Here is an 11450-nt window from a genome sequence, read left to right on the forward strand (position 1 = left end):
GTCCGAAAGTGTCCGAGCACACTTTTAAATAGACGCTATCTTTATTAACCGACCGCATATTTAAACTTTAAGCAAACACATTCACGCCTGAACAACTCTTACAATTACATTTTGTGACCAAATAACAGTAATATTTTGAGCATTTTGTTGTCAGGAAAAATAGCTGTCATAAGTCCACATATTTACCTGATTTGTCTTAATTACTTCAGTCAACACTAGCCATTCTGAATGTTGACTGGATTTGAAAATAACCATTAATTTAATGTTTTAAACACAGATTTATCTAGACTTAAAATAATATGTCTTCTCATCTAGCTCAAACAAAAAAATTGGTTTAACTTATATATTTTTGCCCGTCCAACATTTCATTAATTGGATTTTTTACAGTGCAAAAGAACAAAAGATGTAACTTTAAAGAAAATATAATAGTCAGTCAAAAGTTTTTTTTATTTATTAAAAATATATATTTAAATGTTAAACAATATACAAATAAACATACTTTAGTAACCATATTGTGCTCTTCTTTCAAAAATTGTTCAATTCTTACAGCTATCTATTCAGATAAATGGCATATCAAAGCTTTGTCAGCTGGTGCTATTTAAGACGACACTATAGGATTATCATCCTGTCGTGTGTTGTTCTCCAGATATGCTTGGAGCTTCCTGATCAGATCGGTCACAATTTTGGCTTTCGACGACCCCTGCCCTGAAGATGGCATGCAATCACGTCCTCCTTTGAAGGTCTCTCAAACTGTGATGCCAGGTCCATTGGAATCGGGGTTTCCTTCAGCTTATCTTCAAATACCTCATCAAACACAAGCCTGATCACATCATCCACATAACTGTAGAAATATTGCAGTCAATAAATCTTTTGTTTTGATCATTTATTTCCCTGCTTCATACATTAAGTTTTTAATTAGGAATGTATTTGAAATAAAACGTTACTGCTTACGGTATGTCACTTGTGTGTTTTGGGAACATAGCCTTGTACTTTCCCTCTCCTGGTTTTGTTATGGCTTGGTGACATTGTAATGGATGGCTGCAAGGTACAACCTGTAAAAATATAAACAAGCAATTAATTTATTGTAAAAGTAAATACTACTTTATTTAACACAGTTACTAAAATACTTAAATACCTGCACAGCATTCCAATAAATGAGAAAATCAATTTTTTTTTTTGCTGCAAATCTGAAATCTCAGGCTACGGACGGCAAAGGCATCCACTGATGATGGTGATGGAAACATTGTGAAACGATGCTACTGCCTGGGTTCCTATTATTATGCAGAGAAAAAAAACTTTGTCATCATCAGTTATACATTTAAGACTGGTAGTGGTTTCACTAGCTAAATACATCATATGTGTTACAAACCTTTGCTCCTCATATGCCAGTCTGACTCCTTGTACTGTGTGTAATGATGTTGCATGTTTGCATACAGTGTAGAAGGATGTGTCCAGCTGCGAATCTAGGATATAGACAAATAAAACAAACATGTATTCAGTCAAAAAGACATATTATAACAATAGAGTACAACAACTATAAATCATTAGACTATTCATTAAAACGTAAATGTATTACATATTACATGGCCCAACATTAGCAACACACATTACGTGTTTACTTCGTTTCAAAATCTAAGAAAGCTTCAAGTAAATACAACAGTAAAATACATATAACTTTAAACAAATCATCTGTACTTAGAGTTTCTTGAGTTTGATTATGAGAACAAATTTTACCGGTAACAGTTTAGCTGGTATTTGTATTTAGCTTAGCAACTTAGCAAGTTTGTAAACATGTCTAAACCAACATCGATAAAAAAAACGATAGTCTGCATAATTCAACATACACGTGTGTAAATATGGTACGTTGTTTATGAAATACATTATTACAACACAAAACAATTAGCTTGCAAGCTTAGCTCTACACGCACATTATGTTAATCTCCGGTTACCGGTTACGTAATGTACAGTAAAAGGCAAATAATAAACATGAATACTTACAGCCTGTGATCCAGAAGTGCACAGTAATCACAGTAAACTTTCAGTAGGAGACGTCGCGCAAATCCAGCTTCGGTTCATGAGAAGCAGTTATTGTGAAAACTCCGTGAACAACTTCTGACTGGATTTTTCCGGAACCGTATTAAACATGATGTCCTCTGTGGAAGTCCATAAAGTGCTATTTTGCCCTCGCATCTAAAGAGACAGCGTCTACTCGAGAGATTTAATCGCTTAAACGATGAAACAAGAGTTTTCAAACAGAGTCAAAGCAGGGACTCACAACCTCCGCCATTTTAGCTCTCTTCTGACTCGGCGCTCCCCACCCCCGTCTTTGAGGGCGTACCCAAGCAAAGCAGAGAGGGCTGAACTATGATAATGTTGGTCTTATCTACGTCACTAGTCCCAGGAAGTAAACTGTTGCCTACAATCCGAGTGTTTTTTGTAGTCCTCGAACGTTAGAGACGATAACTCGCGTCATCGTTTTCTTTGAGGTATGTACTTTTTGAATATCGTTAGCATGTACTAATACACACTTACACACAAAAGGATGTTTAAAAACGTGTATCCCATAATAGGTGCTCTTTAAAATGAAAAGCATGTTGTATTCAACATATTAGTCCCACTTTATATTAAGTGGCCCTAATACCTGTGAACTTACATGGTAATAAGATGTGTACCTAGCACTTAACTACAATGTAAGTACACAGTGTTACAGCTGTAATATTTGTGTAAAAAAATACATGTAACAATCCACTAAATGGTATGTGTAAGTACAAATGTTTAACAGGATTTTGGTAACAAAGTTTTTTTTACTTCAGTAAGTACGCATGTGTAACATGAGTTATAGCTACATTTTGTAATAGCATGTTTTTCAACTTGCGCACACTGCAGTTAACAGTTTGGGATACATTGAACCTTTATGATTCCAATGTATATATCATGTATTTATGACCTGCAGGACTGAATTAGACTAAAGTTTCAACTTGTAATACCAGTGTACTTGCAGAGTAACTCTTCAGGAACTGTCCACTTAATATTAAGTGTAAAACGCTCACAACTAACTAGGTAATATGTAAACCTTAAACCTCTGCATAACCCTGTAATACCAGTGTACTTACAGAGTAACTCCTCAGGAACTGTCCACTTAATATAAAGTGTAAAATGCTCACAACTAACTAGGTAATATGTAAACCTTAAACCTCTGTATAAACCCTGTAATACCAGTGTACTTACAGAGTAACTCTTCAGGAACTGTCCACTTAATATAAAGTGTAAAACAGTCACAACTAACTGTGTAATATGTAAACCTTAAACCTCTGTATAACCCCGTAATACCAGTGTACTTACAGAGTAACTCCTCAGGAAATGTCCACTTAATATAAAGTGTAAAACGCTCACAACTAACTAGGTAATATGTAAACCTTAAACCTCTGTATAACCCCGTAATACCAGTGTACTTACAGAGTAACTCCTCAGAAACTGTCCACTTAATATCAAGTGTAAAACATTTTAAACTAACTGTGTAATATGTAAACCATAAACTTCTGCATAACCCTGTAATACCAGTGTACTTACAGAGTAACTCCTCAGGAACTGTCCACTTAATATAAAGTGTAAAACAGTCACAACTAACTGTGTAATATGTAAACCATAAACCTCTGTATAACCCTGTAATACCAGTGTACTTACAGAGTAACTCCTCAGGAAATGTCCACTTAAAGTGTTAAACGCTCACAACTAACTAGGTAATAAGTAAACCTTAAATCTCTGTATAATCCTGTAATACCAGTGTATTTACAGAGTAACTCCTCAGGAACTGTCCACTTAATATAAAGTGTAAAACGCTCACAACTAACTAGGTACAGTAATATGTGACCCGTCACGGAAACCAGGGGCACAAGTCGGCAGCACAAGTTTCGAGAAAATGAGGAACAAAGTTTTTTTTTTCAAAATTTGTGATTTTCGTTTTATTGCAGAATCTGTTAGTTGAGATCACGAAGAAGCCTCTCCATGTTTGAGATAGCAGTTTTTGTATATTTAAAAGCATACATTTTGCGGTTAAAATAGGCTTGTTTTTCCAGAGATTCTAGCATGCAGCGGGGGGCGTCATTGTCTGCGTGTATATTTACATACTGTATAAGCTTTTGTTTTCGCCTCCGCCCCCAAAGGGAACAGCGTGACTACTAAATAAGGATAGTTCGCCCAAAAATGAAAATAATGTAATTAATGACTCACCCTTATGTCGTTCTAAACTCGGAAGACCTCCGTTCATCTTCGGAACACAGTTTAAGATGTTTTATCGTTAGATTTAGTCCGAGAGCTTTCTGTTTCCTCCATTGAAAATCTATGTACGGTTTCCATGTCCAGAAAGGTAATAAAAACATCATCAAAGTAGTCCATGTGACATCAGTGGGTCAGTGAGATTGTGGTGAAGCATCGAAAATACAGTTTGGTCCAAAAATAGCAGAATTATGACTTTATTCAGCATTGTCTTCTCTTCCGGTTCGAGCGTGAAGTCACGTGACTGTAGTGCCCTGTTCCTCAGACATGTTTGCTAAGTTTTTTTTTTTTTAAACTTATAGCGTGCGTCTCCCCAGACTGTAAAGCTCGGGCGCACAAAACAAAAGAAAAATACAAGAAGCTGGGGCGGAACAAATAACAGTCAGCCGCATCGTACGTCAGCCACGTCACTGACTTTATGCGGCGCCGCAGTGGGATGACGTCAAAGTACCGCGAGAGCTCTTCAAGAAATCTTACGCAGTAGTTTAATTTCGACTCGCTCTCGCTGTACTTTGACGTCATCTCTATGTCAGTTCTTGCAGCGCAGCATGAGTCCAGACACACAGAAGTTACACAGATATAGTTGTATTCTTCATATAATTGGCTACATGTTTTGTCTATCAATATTTTCCATGAAGTCATTGGCTGATGGAGGAACGAGCGAGCCATTGGTAACATCTCTAAAGGATGTCACGTTTTCGACGGCGCTGTTTGGATGATCTATTATACTACTTCCCTATTTTAAATACAAACTTTGAAGGCGGGTTCATGTGTTTAACGGAGTGTAAGCTCATATACCCTTACATGTTATGATTTAAATAGTCTTCAGATTATATATTATATTGTATTACCAGACATTCATGCGAAATCTGATGTAAACAATCTATATTTCACGGATTATACGCATTTGTGGACAAATATGGTCATTGGATAATCTGAAACAGACTGGATTCGACTTGTGATCCCCACAAAGGTAAAAGAGTCATGTTTATTTTTGCGGGTTGTCATTTGGTCATAAAATATACTACATATGATGCTAGAACATCTCAAAAAGGGTTTTACAGGGGGTATGGCTTAGCTAAATGAGATGTAAATGAGCCCTATTGTCTCCCCCAGCTGAAAAGAAGAGTCCCTTTCGTCTCGATTTTCTCGGTTTGAGTATTTCTGAGTTCCTATATTCAAATGGCCACAACTTCTCCAAATCTTATCAGATTTCCATGTGTTACACATCGTTGGAAAGCTTAGAAACTGCACTTTCAGAATCTGTGAATAACTCAAAATGCCCAGATCCGACTTGTGTCCCTACTTTCCATGACTGGTCACATATGTAAACCTTAAATCTCTGTATAACCCTGTAATACCAGTGTATTTACAGAGGAACTCCTCAGGAACTGTCCACTTAATATAAAGTGTAATCATTAGGGTCATTATTGTGTACCATCAGTTTCATTACATGATAATTTCATAGGAACCTCCCACAAAAAAATGTGAAAGTCTACATATTAATTCCAATTGCTTGAAAAACACAAGTATTAAACCATGATTACAGTAAGAAAGTATAGAGGACTGATAAAAGAGAAGGAAAAGCAGTAAAACTGAACAATGTTTAATAACATATCACACTCAACCGTGTTACACATTCTTTGGTAAAATTTTAGTGTATCTGCTGCAGGGTTACACCAAAGAGTATAGAAGCCCAAGAGGCGAAACTCTGTTATGTTATGGGTAACAGTCTGTAGATGGCGCTGCGGAGCCACGGCCGCCATTATGGACTGAAAGCTGCTGAAATCGTTAGCGCGCCTCACAACTGTTCCACACTCTTCCATTCTATGTCAGTGCCTCTTCTCTCACAAAAAGAAAAAAATACAACAACTTCTCATACACATGCTCACACAATAGATGGTGGTGTCTGATTAATTACTGAGATCTTATGGCTCCATTTTAGTACTGTTTATAGCTCATGTGTGCACTTGCTAGATTGCACATCTTTTTTGTACCTTTTCCGCCTGTAATAGGACATTCACAGATTGTTTTTGTTCTTGCCATTGAAACCTTCACTGTGTGCACTTTCACTGACAACCCATCCTCACCCCATGTCGTCAATATTTGACGACACTTGACCATTCGTCAATATGTGACGGGGAGGGTATACCTTTCGCGTCATTTTTTGACGAACTGGGGACTTCAATACTATTACGTCCGTTGCATTCTCTTTCCTATTTTCTTACCATTTTCGCGTCGGTTTAGGGTTAGATTTACATAATGACATCCCTACCCAAACCTAACTCTAACCCCAACGCCAGGTGACAACTGTTTCTAACCCCAACGCCAGGTGACAACTGTTTAATTGCGCACACTGTTTAATTTCGCGTACACTGTTTAATTTTGCGTAATCTAACCCTAAACCGACGCGAAAATGGTAAGAAAATAGGAAAGAGAATGCAACGGACGTAATAGTATTGAAGTCCCCAGTTCGTCAAAAAATGACGCGAAAGGTATACCCTCCCCGTCACATATTGACGAATGGTCAAGTGTCGTCAAATATTGATGACATGGGGTGAGGATGTGTTGTCACTGAAGATGTTAAAAAACTTGTTAATATTTTTGTGATATTCTATGTAAAAGATTAACTCTTAAGAAATGTTCATTTATAATTTTATTTATTTATTTATTTTTCCAAATCATATATATGGTGATGTTCACTCATTTCAAAATCAACATTTGAATAAATATCTTATTACTGTGTCTGCCTATATATTATTTCATGAATTTCTGTTGTTCATATAACAAGGAAAATGCATAATAGAACATAAATATTGATAGATTAAAGTTTTGCAGTAATTTTATTATTGTATCTTTGCAAACCGTAAGTGGTAGGCTAATGAAGCCGATTCGGTGGGGGACATACCCCTACGAAAAAGTATTATAGGAATCTTATAGTATTTTGGGACAAAATAGTATAGTAATCTTATAGGAATACTATAGTAATTTGGGACATACTATAGAAGTACGATAAGACTACTATAGAAATACTATAGCAGCTTTAAAATATTATAGAGGTATTAGAACATCACAGAAGTATGTAATGTTCTGTAATACCTCTGTAATATCCAGAGCCGCTATAGTATTTCTATAGTAGTCTTATCGTACTTTTAAAGTAATATTTTGTCCCAAAATACTATTTTCCTAAGGATAATTAGGCCATGCATAACCACGTTGTTTTCGTATTTAGATATGACGACCAGAAAAAAAATAAGTTATGCCAAGTTTTTGTTATGTTAAGTTGGTTCAGTGCCATTGACTCTCATTATTTTTCGGCGTTTTCCTTCAGTTTTCAGGCCATAATGGCGGCCGCACTGTCACGTCATGGGGGCAACTGTTGCTATGGAGCGTTCTATTGAGCTTCGCCTCTTGGGCTTCTATACTCTTTGGTTACACTAGAACAGCATGAGGTCCATTAGACTGCTTATAACAAAAATAGAGAAATCTAAAAAGAATAATTCTGCCACTGTGAAACTAATTATGTAATACTGATTTTGTTGGAAACAACCAAAATGTTTTTATACTCATGTTATTACTCATTTGTACCTCAGTAATGAAATCAAAACAGTTATAAGTGAAATGGCAGTGGAGCAAGAAATGTTAAATGAATTACACATAAATTATAAAATATACCTCATACAAAAACATCTAAGCATGATGAAGCAGCTTGGAGGTTGCATGTTTTTATCTCAACGTATATGTTATCGGCAGCAGTTTAGGCTCTCTTTTGGCATTTTCTATGGTAGACCTCAGGTCTGCTGTCAGTGACTGCAGGCACCGTTTTGCAAAGTCACAGAGTTTCTCCTCCTTGGCTTTAAATTTCGGGATGCTTCGATAAAACTCTGGATCAACAAGCTGTATTTCAACAAGAACAGCTGTTAATGCAAGTGTATTTCGGTCAACTCCAACTTTGGTGCATGCTGATTCTCCCTTCTTTCTTGAAGGCATGAAAAACTCTATTGTACTGCTTGAGTACATCATCTGGGGTTGTTGCTGTAGAAAGATCAAAGCATAATTTAATAATACAAACTAAAACCAAAAAAACTTGCATCCAATTGACGAATTTCCAGTGGCCAGCCTAGTGGCACAAACCATCCAAACATCAAGAACAACAACAACTGTTAAAGGGCACCTATTGTCCGATTCACGTTTTTAAATTTCCTTTTGGCATGTAAGTGTGTTTATTAGTACATGTTAACGATATGCAAAAGATACAAACTCCAAAGTAAACAATGACACAAGTTATTGTCTCAACATAAATCTCTTTTCTTGGACTACAAAAAACACACAGATTGTAGGCAACAGTTTACTCCCTGGGCCCTAAGACTAACATTATCATAATTCCTCCCGCTTTGACTCACAGCCTGTAAGTTAACTACTGTTAGCATTGCATTGTTAGCGAATCTTTCAAACTTGGTAAGTAGCGTCACATTTCCAGCTGATGTCAGAGGTATTCAGGCCAATCACAATGTACAGATTAGCTGGCCAATCAGAGACACAGCGCTTTTCAAATCTTTGAGTTTTGTACAAAATTAAACCGTTTGAGGAAAGCAGTATATCTGGACTTACAAAAAATGTACGGTATGTGTAAACAGGGGCGCCGTTAGGGGGGGTGCAGAGTATGCAAGGCATGTGGGCCCATGAGTACGCTAGGGGGCCCCACCGTCATCACTTTTCCATTTTTTTTTTGTTGTACACGTTTAATTATTAACACTATAGTAAAATGTAAAGTAAATGAATATAAAACTAATGGTAATGACTTTGTGATAAGTAAAATTGAGACACTTTTTAAAACAGCGTGCAAGCATGACCTTGTAGATGCAATTACATATTTGGCGGTTCTGGTGGTTTTTAATTTGATTGTGCAGGTATGGATATGGGTGGGTAGGCAACATTTTGGTTTGGGATCAGTTTGGTGGGTTTGCTATGCAATCCTTTTAAGTTACCACAAACAGTCGAAAGCTCTACTGTTTGGCATTTCAAGGTAAGATCTCACATGCCACTGAAAAGCGCTCATGCTGATCTGTAAACTGTTTGTTTCATGAAAAATTTAAAATATTTGTGTTAAAACAAAAGGACAGCAAGGCCTTTATTTAAGGAAATATTAGGATAGCGACTGCTGAAAAATAGGCCATTGCATTTCTAAGACGGACAATTACTTAATAGGCGCAGTTAAAAATATTATTTTCTGCAATTGTGGAATCTTTATTAAATAAAAATGAAATAGGAGAATTGTCTTAGCCATTGTAATTGAGTTAAATTTTAAACGACTAAGAGCTGGTTTTAATGTGACAGCGCATCATTTTCAAAGTGAAAGTGATTCATTTTTATTCAGGTTTGCAACGGAGGTTTAGCCCTTAGTACAGCTATATCAGATTGTTTTTAACATGTATCCGAATAGAGAATGTCTGTTCTATATTTATGTTTAAGTATTGTTTTGTTTAAATATTGTTGTAATGTTGTTACTGTTTTGTTTCAATTTAATTCGATTATTAAGACTGTAATTTTAAACGCTATATATGGGGCGTTGTAATGGATTGAAGGCTAATATGACGGTAAAAATAGAGTGAATCATAAGACATAATTTTCGAGTTTAATTTAAGATTTTGCTTTAAATGTTTGCTTAAAATAAATTTCGTTTAATATAATTAGTCTCTCAATTTTAATGAATGTTTTGTTGATAAGTGTTGTTAATATTAAAGAAAAAGTACATTAAAAAGAACACCGTGCATCATTACGTAACAAATATAAACTACTGCAATATGCGATCAAATGCCAAAACATGCAGTATTATTTTTGTAATAATATAGTTGTTGTTGGATGTGCAAAATCATATTATGGATTGCGGCATGCTTTTGACTGAAAATTCAGAAAAGCATCTCCATGCATTATTCTTCTTTTAGTTATCTCTTTAAAATCAGTCATGTGAATGTTTTCTGCCATTCCAGATTAAAATGGTATTCGTTTTTCAAATGCAAATGCGACTTGTAAAATTAAATAAACACACTCAACTGAGTAATTTTCTATAGCTACACATTATGGTATGAAAATCAAACAATCATCTAAAGAAAGGGGCCCAAAATTTTGTCTCGCATACCCCCCTTGAAACTGTTCATTGCGCCCCTGTGTGTAAAATAATGTGTTTTTTAACCATAAACAACGCAAACACATTTAATTATATTTACAAATTAATGTTGTTTTTTAGCAATGAAATAGGTGCACTTTAACACTAACATAAGTAATCTCATTACAAACTTTTGATAAAAAGTCTATAGTTTGACTAGCATGGATTGTGGCAGTGAAGATATTTTGAGAAATGTTACCAAACCATTCATGAGCCCTTTTCACTTCCATGGTGTTCTTTTTTCCTACAATGGAAGTGAAGGGGGCTCATGATTGGTTTGGCTACAAACATTCCTCAAGATATCTTCCATCCTGTTTATCAGAACAAAGAAATGTAAACAGGTTTGTAACAACATGAGAGTCAGAAAATGACAATTAAAATTTTCCCTATCCCTTTAAGGGAGCTCAAACCCCCACTCCCAAAATATTAATAATCTATTGCAATGTGTAACAGGTAGAATATACAGTATAAATTTGCAATATGCAGGGGAAAAACCAACATGGTTGTAAATGCATGGTTTGTAAAGTTTCTAATGGTATTTTTTTGTGAAAAGACTAGAACTTCAGTGATAGTTTTGTATTTTTTTTTCAGCAGGCTTAATATACCAAAACTAGAGCAAGTAATATTTTAAAAGAGATAGTTCACCCAAAAATGAAAATTCATGATGCACCCTTGCACAGCCACCCTGCTGCTAAAAACATTCAAATGTTTTGACAGACAAAACAAGAAGACAATAAACTTGATTAGGAGTATATGGTGTATCTGTGTCCTTCCAGTCATGTCGGGTATTTTAATAACCAATACATTATATCTAATATAATGCAACACTCATTAACATAGCCTTTAGCACTGTGCAGAATACAAAAAGAGTGTATTTTCTGTTTTATTTTATGATCCGAAGCCACACCAGCTCACATATGGTTATTTAAGAACTATGAATAAGTCAGTGACAATTTTAATTGTCTATATAAAAGTGTCATTCTATTTTTAATATAATTTCATATTTCAA

The 11450-nt window shown here is 35.5% G+C and overlaps 1 long non-coding RNA gene across 1 annotated transcript; it reads right to left on the reverse strand.

Moving 5' to 3' along the window:
* Positions 1 to 652: 652 nt before the first annotated feature.
* LOC135781699 (uncharacterized) lies at positions 653 to 1637 on the reverse strand. The gene is made up of 3 exons (XR_012335864.1): positions 1370 to 1637; positions 952 to 1271; positions 653 to 841 (listed from the first exon to the last, which is right to left on the reverse strand). It is a non-coding gene; the product is annotated as an uncharacterized lncRNA (long non-coding RNA).
* Positions 1638 to 11450: the final 9813 nt, after the last annotated feature.

Source organism: Paramisgurnus dabryanus, chromosome 23 (genome assembly GCF_030506205.2).
Source record: "Paramisgurnus dabryanus chromosome 23, PD_genome_1.1, whole genome shotgun sequence".
NCBI lineage: Eukaryota > Metazoa > Chordata > Actinopteri > Cypriniformes > Cobitidae > Paramisgurnus > Paramisgurnus dabryanus.